Source organism: Hippocampus guttulatus, chromosome 12 (genome assembly GCF_054856545.1).
Source record: "Hippocampus guttulatus isolate MCC_2025c chromosome 12, RoL_Hgut_1.0, whole genome shotgun sequence".
Taxonomy (NCBI): Eukaryota; Metazoa; Chordata; class Actinopteri; order Syngnathiformes; family Syngnathidae; genus Hippocampus; species Hippocampus guttulatus.
The window spans coordinates 9348609-9362881 of record NC_141272.1 but is presented as its reverse complement, the minus strand read 5'-3'; the positions used below and the strand labels follow the sequence as shown (position 1 = coordinate 9362881).

At 40.4% G+C, this 14273-nt stretch overlaps 1 protein-coding gene across 5 annotated transcripts in view; it reads left to right on the top strand.

The window, feature by feature from the left end:
* grik4 (glutamate receptor, ionotropic, kainate 4) overlaps positions 1-14273 on the top strand; it is a 249915-nt gene that overhangs the window by 171242 nt on the left and 64400 nt on the right. The window lies entirely within an intron of this gene.

Genomic DNA, 14273 nt, shown 5'->3' with positions numbered 1-14273 from the left:
GACAATTTCACATTTCGATACAGATTTTAGCAAGGATCATGGAAGTTGACATACATGATTTGCTTTCACCGACCACAAAAAATGACGTGGCGGGCCGGATCTGGCCCCTGGGCCCTGAGTTTGACATCCGTATGCTAAGAGATTTATGGGCGATGGACAGAACAAATTGGTTCAGACTTGACAGAGGTCTGCCCTCCATTCAGTGCTTTTAGGCAGGATTTACATGACAGGTTTAAATCTCTTATTCCAATTTACTGGCCATACCCAATTACTTTGACTGAAAAATGAGATATGTGCCATTGCACCAAATCAGTGCTACTTGCTGCCCAGGAAATAAAATCTATTAGAAAATGAACAATAAAATGTTTTGGGTTTTTTTTTTTGTAAAACAGCAAAGTGTCTGATTTGATTACATATTTAATAAATACAATTCAAAAGATTAAATCACCTTGATTTTTTTTTCCACATTTGTCTTGCTCCCGACTATACTTTCACCTAGTCCTGTTAACCTAACACAATACAATTCTCAGAAAAATGTTGAATATTCCTCAAGTCCCCTGAAGGTAGTTTTAAGTAAGTTTGTTTTTCTGTAAATATCATATTTCAAATATTACAGTGGGTGGGCGTTGGAGGCTTGTATTTTTTGTTTAATATCCAAGTGAACATGCTCATCTTTGTTGAATCATTCATTCATTCCAGTAAAACAAGAGCACTACTAGTTTATTACAAAAAGCTCCAAACAGCCAAGAACTAACCCCGCCATTGCCGTAAATAGGCAGTTTCTACGGTAGATCAAATGAACAAACAAGGTGCACAGGTCAGAGCATTAAATGAGTCTACTGGGACTCTAATTTAGTTCGTTTATTTCTGGCTTCCCTTTAACTATGACTGCGATATGCGCTGCCTCTCTTTGAGTTTATGACCTTCAACCTTAACAGAGCACACTGAAAATGGAAGTCAGATTTACGCAATTTTTTTTTTCATATTTTAGGCTGTTTATAAGAGATCTAAGACTGATCCCAAAACAAGACAAGATTGTCTCTGCTGCATGTAGCGGCATGATAAACCGTTGGCCTTACAGGTGCCATGTCTGCTGTGCAAACAGTGTGTGTTGTGGTAATAAAACCAAATTCAAAGAAATGCTTAAAAATCTCTCTCTCTCTGGATGTCTGAAAGACTTGGGGGTTTTTACTGGTTCCTGCACAGTATAGTATAGAATTCTAACAGTCATTTTTTCAGACCTCGATGATTGTCAGTACAGCATTTGATATGCTCCAGTTCACTGGTGTCAAAGTCAAGGCCTGGGGGCCAAATCCGGCCCCCCACCTCATTTTAGGTGGCCCGCGGGAGCAAATCACGTGTGTCGACTATCATGATTCTTGCTGAAATCTGTACCGAAATGTCAAATTGTCATGGGTAATAAATAACGTTGAGATTTTGCACCGGCCCTCCGAGGGAAGCTGTAACTCCGAAGTGGCCCGCGACAAAAAATGAGTTTGACACCCCTGCTCCACTTCAAACATTTAATGTATTTATAATGTATCAGGATTAAATTTGCTTTAAAAAACCTGCGGGTGAAAATGATGAATCTTGCCCAAAATAGGAAAACTACTGATAAATACATGGCATCCTTCAGAAGTCCATGTTAGATGAAATATGCATCTATTGTAGTAGATAATACAATGTTAATATAGGTCACGTTATTGCTCCCCTGCATGCCTTACACTTAGGGGCCTGTTCTTAATTCTCGCTATCTTTTTGCGTTGGCTCTCATTTTCTTGGCTTTGTTCACTCTTCGTTCCTCCGAGCTTTGCGTCCTTCTGTCTGCTTACCCCACTGGCACTTCATTTATCTTTGCTCTGAGACACCCGTGACTAACGATGTGCCACAGCGCTCCATTGCCTAATCTGTTTCTCCTAACTCATCTGAAGACACCCATCAACGTCCTCATGCCACTCACCTGTAATTTGCATTTCTTCAAGTCTTGCCTTGTGCCCCCTCACAGATTTGGCCGCTGTCTGTCTTCATTTGCGAGTTTTGCTACATTTATTCTGTTTGAATGGGGTTTATTTATTTATTTTTCCAGGAAAAATATGCCTTTAAAGTCATATGAAATGTCAGTCATGTATTAACCTGTGTAAAAATCTCAGAACATATTGAAATAAGGCACTTGGATTTTGCTGTTTATAAAATTTTTTTGTAAACCTGCAGCAGTGTTCATTCCATTGACTTATTTTGCGTCATTCATTTCATCATAAATATATTTTTTCAGCTGACCCCCCCCCCCCCCCCCCAAAAACAAATAAGAAGCCATTCGTTGACACGATAATGACAACTAAATTGACGGACAATTTCTTCAACATATAAAAGACGAACGAAAAACCACTGTGACAAAATCCAATCAGAAGAAGGAATCACGTGCAAGTAGGAGAAGAGAACCACTTCAAAAATGGAACAGACGGGACAAAATGAGAAAAGAACCAATCAGACCAACATGACAGACCAATAATTGTTGTTCAAATGTTGTTGTTCAGCATAATTTTCGGACGAATTAAGTGATGGTTGATTTTCTGCGGCACACCATGCCATGATGAAACCGATGATAACCATTGCTGATGAAACACTGCCAGTGATGTGAACCATTGCGGCTTTTTGAAAGAAGTGTGTAAAGCAAAACCACTCTACATGTACTAAAGCAGAGAGAGTGAAAAACAGCATCAGTCTTTGAAAGGTGGCCGCTGACAGAACTGTTGTCATGGAACCTCTTACGGGCAACTTAATACAGCATATGCATGGGAGTCATGCACACACCCACGCGCACACACATGCACGCGCACACACGCACGCACAGAGGCTTGTTGTACCTAACCTGATGGATGGTCGGCACAAAGAATGATAAAAGGACACACGCTTGTGCGGACAGACACATTTTCAGTCCCACTGGCACTCAGTCTATGCTCTGTGGCTTCCATCTAAGTGATTTGTTCCCCACCACCCAAGCTACTCTGCGGGATTGAATAAATCACATCAGGTTGCTTGTGACTCATATGTTGATGGGACCCCTAATGCCATTTGAAGGTTAGCTGAGCACGAGATCGGGCCTGCCAGTGACGGCGTTGCCTTGTTTTGATCTCGACAAAAAGAAGAGCGCCACATGCTTGGAAACATTTGCACGCATGTATTATCCAGTGCAACCCCCACCTGCTCACCTGTCCGCATATTTACTTTGTTCCTTTTCACATCCACACACTTGTCACGTCAGTCACCGCGGTCTGGTTTTAGTCCGTAATGATAAAAAGCAAGTTATTGAACATATTCTACGCTCGTGGGTTCCTACCTCCCGCCAATACCACCTTGCTGTCTTTAATATTTCCTGTCTTTTATTTCGTTCATTATTGTTAAATTCTGTGTTCACGTCTGTGTGTGACAGACGCATGGAACAATTAGGAAAATACGAAACAAACCACATCTCATATTGAAACAATACGGGATGCAACGTTTAATTCCCAAATAAAGGATGAGTCCGTATTTCAAGGGGCGGATGGCAACGTCACACATTACCGACCGGGGCTATGAAAGCCACCAGGATGCACAAAGATGAGCATGTTCACTTGGATATTAACAACCCCCCGCAACCCCATCCGCTGTCATATTCGAAATATGATCTATAGACAGAAAAACAAACTTTTGGTCCTTCCAGTGGCCTGCAGGGGATCTGAATGTTGTGACTTGATTTATAGTCAGAATTTTTCTGAGAAGGTTCTGCTAGGTAAACAACTGTGTGAAAGTATAATCGGGAGCAACACAAATATGTGAAGAAAAAAATATCAAGGCAATTAATCTTTTTAATGTTATTTACTAAAATTGGAATCAGATCAAAGTGCACTTTGCTCAGGCTGAGTTTAAAAAAAAAAACATTTTGTAGTTCATTTTATAATACATTGATGCATTTGATTTTTTTCGTGTGCAGCAAGTATCAGTGATTCAGGGCAATGGCACACATCTCATTTTAGAGTCAAAGTAATTGGGTATGGCCAGTAAATTGGAATAAGAGACCTAAACCTGTCATGTAAATCCAGCCTAAAAGCACTAAATAGAGTGCAGGCCTCTGCCAAGTCTGAACCAATTTGTACTGTCCATCGCCCATAGATCTCTTAGCAGAATATCATAAATACTGTCAATGACAAAGAAATTCATAAAACACAAAAGCTCTATTAAGATTTGCTCCTGCAACACTCCACCACAAGGTATCGTGGAAAGTCGAGATAAGCTGCAGCTCACGTCAGCAAACGTAAACGAGTCAAAGAATGGAGGGAAAGAAATGAGTGAAGTGATTGTCAACACTCAGCACATTGCTTATTTTTAATCACATTCAATTTGACTTTGAATAATGAGGCCATGGTGTCATACTGCATCTCTGCCTCAGCTCCTGTTTGCCGAACATCATGTCGGTGATGTAAGCGTGTCATGGCATGCAAATCTAGACTCCCAAAGTAAGTCCAAAATTCCAAATACAAATTTTGCCTTTTAAATCAGGGATTCTCAAAGTGCGGTACGCATACCCTGAGTGGTACGCAGGCTCTCTTTAGGGGTACATAAAAGAATCATGGAATTAAATACAAATATACCTTCTGCGTCTAATCTCTCTGCGCATTCTTCTTGTCTTAATACCCTCTGTGGAGTCTGGGCCTTCCGCTGGAGAAAGTCTCTGGGGGGGTCTTTAAAAAAAAAAAAAAGTCTCATACTGCTCATCCTTTAAGCTGCTGTTCAAAGCTCTGAAAGATGCTGAAAAGGAAAGCAACTTGAGTCAGTATATCGTTTTGTTGTGTGGATCAAGTAGATTTAGGCAGTTTGTACGAATAAACGCTGCTATGTGCAAGCTACAATCATTGTAAATACACATCTGTTTCATACATATATACAGTAGGTTTCTACAGTTTTATATATACTGTATATATATATATATATATATATATATACTGTATATATATATATATATATATATATATATATATATACACACACACACACACACACCGTATTTTCCACACTAAAAGACGCACTGCATTATGAGGCGCACCTTCAATGCGCACCTTCAATGAATGGCCAATTTTGTAATTTTTTTCATATATTGGGCGCACCGCTTTATTAGACGCAATCTACAATGCATCCACTAGATGGAGCTACGCTCACCGAAACACCAACAGAACGATCAGATTTCAGTAAAACGTATTTAATAAAGCAGCGACACAGTTCACTTAACCAACAGCAAGTTATAACATTGATTCGTTCACGTTGAACTCTCTTACAACTGCTCTATTTCAGTGTTCAACTGCGTAACCAATCGCCTTAAGCCTGGGTGTCAAAGTCAAGACCCGGGGGCCACATGTGGCCCGCGAAAGCAAATCAAGCATGTCAAGTTCCATGATGCCTGCTAATGTCTGAACCAAAATTTTAAATTGTCATATATAATCCACCCTAAAGGTCATTATTCTTGACTTCTGATTTGAAAACTAGGTATGCATCAATTGTTGTGTACTGTATATGTAATATGTGGAGGTGATTAAACATTTAGATGGTTTCCCAAAATTCATAATGGCCCTCCAAGGGAAACCGGAACGACAATGTGGCCCTCAACAAAAAGGAGTTTGACACCCCTGGCCTGAAGTTTGAACTCTGCGTTCTCAGCATGTCTCGAGCAAGGAGCCATTTTGGGGGTCGAAATATTACCATAATGACCATACACAAGGCGCATCGGATTTTAAGGCGCGCTGTGAGATCTTAAGAAACTGGCAGGCTTTTAGGTGCGGAAATTACGGTATTCTATTTCTTAAACGTATTTGAGATGCAGAGCATCCCGTACACGTCCTTTTTTCTATTTTGTTTCATGTATCAGCATCAGCTAAAAGGCTTTAGGCTTCGCAGTTTTTATGTCATTCCCTTGCCCATGGCTTGCAAATTGACATTGGAGCTGCGTTGCAAAATTTCCGCGTGCTAAGAAGTTTTTTTTTCTGTCCCCGGCCGCGGTTCAGCTGCAGTTTGAGAAGCTTTATGGTGTCACACTGCTACAACGCATCGTACAATTTACGCTATCCATGGGAAGTTTCTAGAAACTCAGCGGATGGCCTGCTACCATCACCATTGATGAAAACGCTTGGAGTAGGCATTTGTGCAAAGTCAGTCAGGTCTATCTGGAGGGCTGAACTCACATTCAACATCAACAAAACCGCTCAAAGTGAGGCTTCGGATAACCTGAAGTCGCCACAAAGTAAAGCTTTATCACCCTCCGAAACCATCTGCTGAATCAACTTTTTGTGTTTGCTGGCTTTGCGCGACCGACTGCTCCGAGAAGTCAGTATTTTCGTCAGTGGTGGAACAAGCAGGCTTTCTGCTGCATGATTTGTGATGAACAGATCCTGTTTTGAGAAACTTGCCATGGATAGCATCAGCTATGTTCAATGTTGTCAAACCGGAGCTGAACCACAGACCTAAACCGACAAATGTCTGACCAGGTGGCAATTTTGCAACACTGCTTCATTGTTAATTGGCAAGCTATCAGCGAGGGAATGATATGCTAACAAAAACTATCAAGTGCTGTTCGATGGCTCCATATTTGTCCAAATGATACCTGAAGATTTTTTTTTTCATATCGTGACGTTTGGTTCACCCTTTACAATAATAGATCCAAGTACATTTCTCCTTGTATATTTTCTCCTTGTTGGAGAAAAAGGAACGAAATGTGTCTGCATCCTTGGATGCAGGTTGAACTGACTTCCCATGATCTCCTGAGCTTGTCGCAATTCAAATATACTGTAGATGTCTTCAATCTTCTGCTTTTGTGATGGTTAGGAGGTTTTGGGGAGTTTTTTCCGCAATGTTTTTGTTGGTTTCCCAGTAGTGCGACCGCAGGGCCGTTGTTCATTTAAGCTAATGCTTTTATTTTTGACCCTCATTTTAATGTATGCCCATAGGTTACTATGTATTAATTATGAAGTGAGGTTTTGTGTTCGGCTGAGGCTGTTATCTGAGTTAATCCCCATTATTCTTTGTCAAGACACTGGCATGCCCTCCATGCTTTATGACCAAGTTGGAGCTCTGAGCTCAACATACCATTTGCTTGTAATTATTTCTTCCTTTCTTCAAAGAAAGTGTTTTATCACCTTAGATCAGCTCAAATATAGGCTAGCATGATTTTTTTCTTTCCTTTTTCATCTTATTAGAAAGGTTTGTTTTCCTCTGCTGGGGTTGTTTTGATCTGTGGTGTTCTTGTCATTTCACGGTTTCCTTACAGCCAATCCTCAGGCCATCTTTCGCAACAAACAGCATATGTCCCTCACTCCGCCTTCCTCAGGCTTTGGCCTTAATGAAAAATATTATCTAGGCGATCCAGAATTCAATTTTATGTCTATTGCTCAGGCCGAATTTCCTTTCCAATTTTTAAAGGAACTAAAAAAAGAATCATCCACCTTGCCCTGCAAAATCCACGAAGCACCTTGTCTTTCAAAAGGTTTCAGAGTGCGCTCATTGTGACTGTGAAAATGATTGAGATTTAATTAATTCCCCTCCGCCGCTTATGTCAGGTTCATATTGCCCTGTTTAGACTCATAGCTGAGACTCAATCGGCTGAGAAATGGAAAAGGTAATGGGCTATGTGGAGGGAGACAAAAAGCATGCAGACTGTAAACAACATTAATATGTCATAAATAATATGTGCTTGCCTTCCATCTGTAATACAAATAACTGACTATTTTTTTGCATTAGAGAGGCTCATTGCCAATGTTCTTAATGGCGGTAGAAATAATTTTTTACATACCGGTAAATTATGTGTTATTACAGTACTGTACTTTGATTTACTCTACATATAAATTATATCAACCCTCTAATGTATTTCAAAGTTACCTTGGCCCCAATTGCTCTGCTCTGGTAACAGAAAATTAATTGAGCAGAATAGAAAAAGCCTTATTCGTACCATCATCGACAAATGATGGTTCTAACCAAGTGGCCAGCACACAAGAATGCAAACATGAACAAATACCCACCCACAGTAATGTATTTAGTCGTACTGATGAATTCAGGATTACTTTTATCAACAGGTGGATTTTTTTTTCCTAAACGTCATAGCTATAAATTACACCACATGGTAAAATCCGTATCGTGCGAGCTCCTATAGGTCAAACTTAAACCCCCACAAAATAGCTGTTGTCGACGATGTCATGAAACCAACCACCTGCTGGCTCGACTTCTTCCAATCCTCTCTGCTCAAATCACATATCTCCACCCTCAGCCTGATTATTAGCCTCCCATTTCTAACTGCTCATGTTCCACCTGCTCTCCAAATTGCTGTCATTCGCCCCCTCCAGAAGAAATTCTCCCAGACCCAGATAGTATGGCAAACTCCAGGCCTATTTCGAACCTCCCCTTTTTTTCCAAGTTACTTGAAAAATATCGTTGCCACACAGCTTCTGGACCACTTCACACAAAACAATCTGTCTGACAATTTTAGGTTTGGTTTTAGTGCAGCCCATAACTCTGATCAGGGTTCACAAACGACCTTTTCATGACTGGTGACTCAGGATCGCCAACACCTCTCATTCTCCTGGACCTAACAGCGGCTTTTGACACCGTGGACCACACCCTCCTCCTTTTAGCGTACCCATACCACCGTAAGACTGAAAGACTGATGGACAACCTAGTGTAATGACTTAAGACAGGACTGACCATGTCTCGCATGAAGGAAGTGAGTCCAGACCGCTCCATGTCACCTGTGGTGTTCCCCACAGGTCAGTACTCAGACCCATCCTCTTCCAGGTATACATGCTTCCTTTTGTTCACGTCATCAGTAAACATAAACTGTCTTTCCACTGCTATGCTGACATCACACAACTCCACATTAAAAATGGACCAAACTCCTCCATAGCGCTGTCATCTCTCATTTCCTGCTTTGAGAAAATCAAGGCCTGAACGAACAACAGTTCAACAGCAATAAAACAGAAGCACTCCTCATTGGTATCCACCATCACGTTCACTCCTCATATCCCAAGTTACCTTCGACAGACAGGTCATTCTCCTCTCCTCCTCAGCAACAAACTTTGGTGTCCAGTTGGACCTCCATCTGACCTTCAAACACCATATAAAAAAAACATTTTACCACCTTCGCAATCTCTCAAGATGCCTTAATTTCCTCAAGGCTGTACTACTTTAAAAGGCTCTTCATCAGGATACCGAGCAACATTCTGTTACTAATCCATAAATGCACACACGGACTCACACCAACCCGCCTCCAAGAACTCATCATGCTAAACATCCACCACCCGTACCTTCAGATCTATCAACACCTCACTCCCCCAAGTCCCCAGTACCAGGAGCTCCACCATAAGAGACAAGCCGAATCGCGACTCTGTAACGACCTAACACTGTTGAGAGTGGACACCAAAATCTGATCTGGTCACTTTCACTGAAATAAAAATGCGGACAGTGGAGCTTCAAGAAACGATAGGATTAAAATTATTGATTTGCCTGCAGTTTGAACAAGGCCTTTGTGTCCAGAACTGACTCCTCTCTCACACTAAAATGACCTAAAAATCAACTGGGGTAACTGGAAGAGAGCACAGCAGGTTTAAAAAAAATGAGAAAAGGACAAGTATTTTTCTTAATCTGCTGCACCTCACGCAAAGTCCTCTGCCACGCACTTTGAAACGAGCTGCTCCTGACCACTTCCATACATAGCATAGGCTAACAGCACCCCTTCAAAGTTAGTCGTGTTATTCAAATCTTAAAACAGTTTAGTGTCAACACTGCAACCCATAAGAATTGTTCATAATGTACAGATGCACACTGTAAACTTGATTTGAGTCAAACAGCTGAACTGAACAGACTGTCCTCTCAAAGATAAAACATCATTGCCCCCCCCCAAGTCTCCACCTCCCTTTGTCGGGTTGCCAAGACAACAAAAGCAACCTCTTTCCAGTGTCCATTTTGCCAGTTATGAGAATGTGAATTAAACTTCTCTCATGTAGGAATGAGGATGGAAATGTAGCTTGTGCAGCTTTGAGTTCATCTTGTAGTCATGTATGCTTTCTTCATTTGCTCGACCTTCTTGAAGAGGAAAATGTCACTGTCACATTCTCACTTAGAGAACAGAATGAGGACAGTGTTGATGAATGTAACAGTATCCACAGAGGGCGGTATAATGAGTCATGTTTGCCAAACTGCGGGTTACGTTGGCTCAAGGTGCAAATATGTCGTTGTAAGCTCAAGGGTACATTGGCTGATAACTGGGGTCGATTACTCTTTCACAGCTTAGAAATATTCTTCTGCCTTTATTTCTGTTGGCCCTGAAAAAAGATTCGGGTACTGCAGTTTTCTCCCACATTCTAAAAACATGCATGCCAGGCCTTGCAATAGACACCCTGTGTACTTGAGTACACAAACACATGTTAAAAATACTTTAGTGAAAGTCCAAGTACAGATTCAATCCTTTACTGATGCGAAAGTAAACTGTGGATATGAAAAATAAATGAAAAGATCTGCAAAGGGGGCACGGCGGGCGACTGATTAGCACGTCCGCCTCACAGTGCAGAGGTGCAGGGTTCGTTTCCAGATCTGGCCTTCTTGTGTGGAGTTTGCATGTTCTTCCGTACCTATGTGGGTTTTCGCTGGTTATTCCAGTTTTCTCCCACATTACAAAAACATGCATGGCAGGTTAATGGAACACTCTAAATTGTCCCCAGGTGTGAGCGTGAGCGCGAATGATTGTTCATCTGTGTGAGTCCTGCGATTGGCTGGCAACCAGTTCAGGGTGTCCCCTGTCTACTGCCCGAAGGCAGCTGGGATAGGCTCCAGCACACCCGCGACCCCTCGTGAGGATAATTAGAAAATGGATGGATGGATTAATGGATATCACTGCACACAATATGGTTTCCCTTTTATCAACTTGCATAGTGTGCATACTGAAAAAAAAAAACAGGTCATGCATGAATGGCCAAGCCCCCAAAACAAGAAAAAACGCTCAATCATCTAATTGTTACCCTCATAGATTAGTTGTCTGTCATATTTTTGAAAAACATGAAAAAACACATTTTTTAGGTCAGCACGCTGTTTTTTTTTTTTTTTTAATATTTGGGAACAAGAAATTAAAGATGACTTATTCAATTATGTTTTTACGCAAACAATGACAACACCCCTGCACCCCCCACCACCACCACCAAAAAGTCACCTATTTGTGTTGACTAGATTAGATGGAGTTGAAGACTAGAAGTTGCTGTTTAGGCTGGCACAAGACACAACACTTTTACCTCATCATTCCCCGTGACCTGCTTTATTTGTATGACTTATTTCTTCTCTACCAATAACACAGAGCTGCTTTACTACAACATCCCCAAAATTTGCCTGGTCATGTAAATACCTGTAGTTTGTTGACTCCTCTGCATCCACCCTGAGAGCATTCACTTTCCTTGGCACTGCCACTTCAACTAAAAATCACTCACGGAGTTCCTCAGGGGTCAGTGCTTGGTCCAAAACTATTCATCTTATATATAAATGATATCTGCAAGGTCTCAAAGGTACACATTATACACTTCATTATTATTACCATATATGACCTACTGTGTGGAAATATGGGGAAATGCCTGCAAAACAAACACACTCCCTATTCTCAACCTACAAAAAAAAGCAATTCGAATTATTAATAGATCAAAATATACGGAACCCACAAATCCACTATTTATCAAATTAAATACGATGAAATTTTATGACCTGGTTGACTTTAAAATCGCCCAATTAATGTACAAAGCACACAATAACCTGCTAAGCCAAAACATTCAGAAGTTTTTCGAAATTCGAGAAAGCAGCTATGATTTAAGAGGTACCAACTTATTCAAAAAACTCAAAACAAGAACAAACATCAAGCAAAGAAGTGTATCTATCAAAGGTGTTAATCTATGGAATAATCTCGAAACGGACCTGAAAATGAGTAAATCGCTTGCTGAGTTCAAAAACAAATTCAAAAAAATAGTACAAACAACCTACATCAATCAGAGTTAAAATGATAAATTCAAAACATTAAATATAATGATAAATCAGAACTAAGTTGATAAATAGAGAAAGGTATATAAATATCCATTATGAATACAAGAGAAAATTGACACAAGAGTGTCAGGGTGTGGAAGTATATAATCCCGATACAAACCAAAAGTTGTAAAAATATCACGGTTAAGGGTAAAGTATGAGCCTTAATGGAGACTTCTTTCTTCTTACTTTTTTCTTTTCTGATTGATATAAAAATGATTTATTAGATACAATCACATAACGGGGTAGGACTAGATAAGTTTTTTACTTCTTCCTACTCCCTTGAACATAATAACTGTGTTGTATGAAGATTGATTTCTTTCTTTTTTTATCTACCTTGTTTTCTGTCAAATTATTACTGTATATATGTTTTATGTTCAATAAACAAACAAACAAACTTCTTGATGCCTTACCGAAGTCAATTGTACAACAGTCTATTATCTTCTAAATCCTCCAGCTTGAGTGGCACAGCTTACTGTCGCCTCTTGCAAGGAAAGTTGGAATGAGTTGTTGACTTCCTTTTTCCGCACTATTACTTCCTTCAACCTACAGTATTTCCGACCACATTTCTTTGTTTATCCTGCATGCTTTCTTCATCCAATCTGTACACCTGCTCCACCACATCCAATATGGAATGACAAGGGATAGTGAATTAGAAGTGCTAATAGCTATTCACTGACAACACATTAGTGGTCAATAGAACAGGATGTCTCAAAAGTCACCATCTACTTCCTATTTCGTTTTGGGCGCCGTTCAGAAACTCAAAATCCGAACAAGTCTATTTCTCCAGATTTATCTCTGATTTGAAATATGCCGTATCTGCCCGTACATTTGACCCATCCCACACAAATAAGATTCACAGCCCAGCTGAAAATGTCTTCCGCTTCTCTGATTATATCACAAACAGCGACTCTTCCAATCCGCTTGTGTTAATGATGTCGATTCATACCAAATTACATGCCACACGTCCTCAAATAAGAGCCTCTACTAATAGACGCGGTATCTCAATTAGCCAACGAGTGTTGTCCAGTGGAGCAAAACAACAGCTCTCCCCATACGGACAGACACCTCCTTCCCATCGTAACACTCACTGCAATAATTCTGTGTCGGCAAATCTACAGAGAACACTGTTGTTGTTTTTTTCCCCTGTTTTATTCAAGAATGATGTAAAGGTCAATCAAGGCCTTTTCACAAATTGCCGCCATAATAATACTTCTGAGCCACGACCTTATGAAGAAGCATTGTACTGCTTGTGCCGATCCTGAAATGATTATCCCATTTAACCATCGAGTGGTACTCTTTCCGGCACACGTGAAAAATATTGTGTCGCCATCAAGTAATGTTACTATAAGTGCTTGTGATCATTGTCTTGTCTTTTCACATTTCTTTTCATTTGTCGAGTGTTCTTCCACCACGGGGATTTATTTATTTGCCATCCACACTACATTGTGTGAAATGCGTCAAACGACATTTAATAAAAGCGTTCCAAGTGTTTTAAAGAAAAGAAGATAAGCAAACCTTTATTTGTCTCACAATGGAGAAATTCCCATTTTTGTTAAATAGTTAAATTCACCGTGCCAGCATCGGTTGTTTTTAACACACGGGCACCTAAGTGCTGCTTAGCACTAACTACGCTGTTGGGAACCAAGTGCCACTAAAAGGTTGCAACCGCTGTATTCCTCTGTTGACTACCAGAATATCCATGTGGTTGTAGCTCACTTCCTCTTTGGTTAATGCGCATTCCTGTTTATGTTCATGTTTTATCAAAGCTACGATTGACCGCAGTGTTTGCTCTGGTAATCAGCCATATGGGATTTGGATTGTGTTTTATTAAAAAGCCAGAAACAAAAGGTTCAATGTACAAATGAGAAGATCCCAATGGGGGATGACTGACTCAGATTTTCAATGCCTGTCAAACTTTTCTTTTCTTCGACTTCTGGATGAATAGCATCAGTGTCATTTTTTGGAACAAAAGATTTTGAATAGATGATGCATGCTGGAAAACCTTGCCAACAACCTGCCGAGCGGATGAAAATCCAGCAGCGAGTACACTAGGAAACAAATTGTTGCAGCAGACTGGATTGCTAGGAAAGAAGACCTTAGGGATGCTCTGTCATGATCAATGTATCAACATCCTGAGAAGCGAACATCACAAGATTAAATGTGAATTTGATTTCGTCAAGACACATGCAAAAAACAACAAAAAA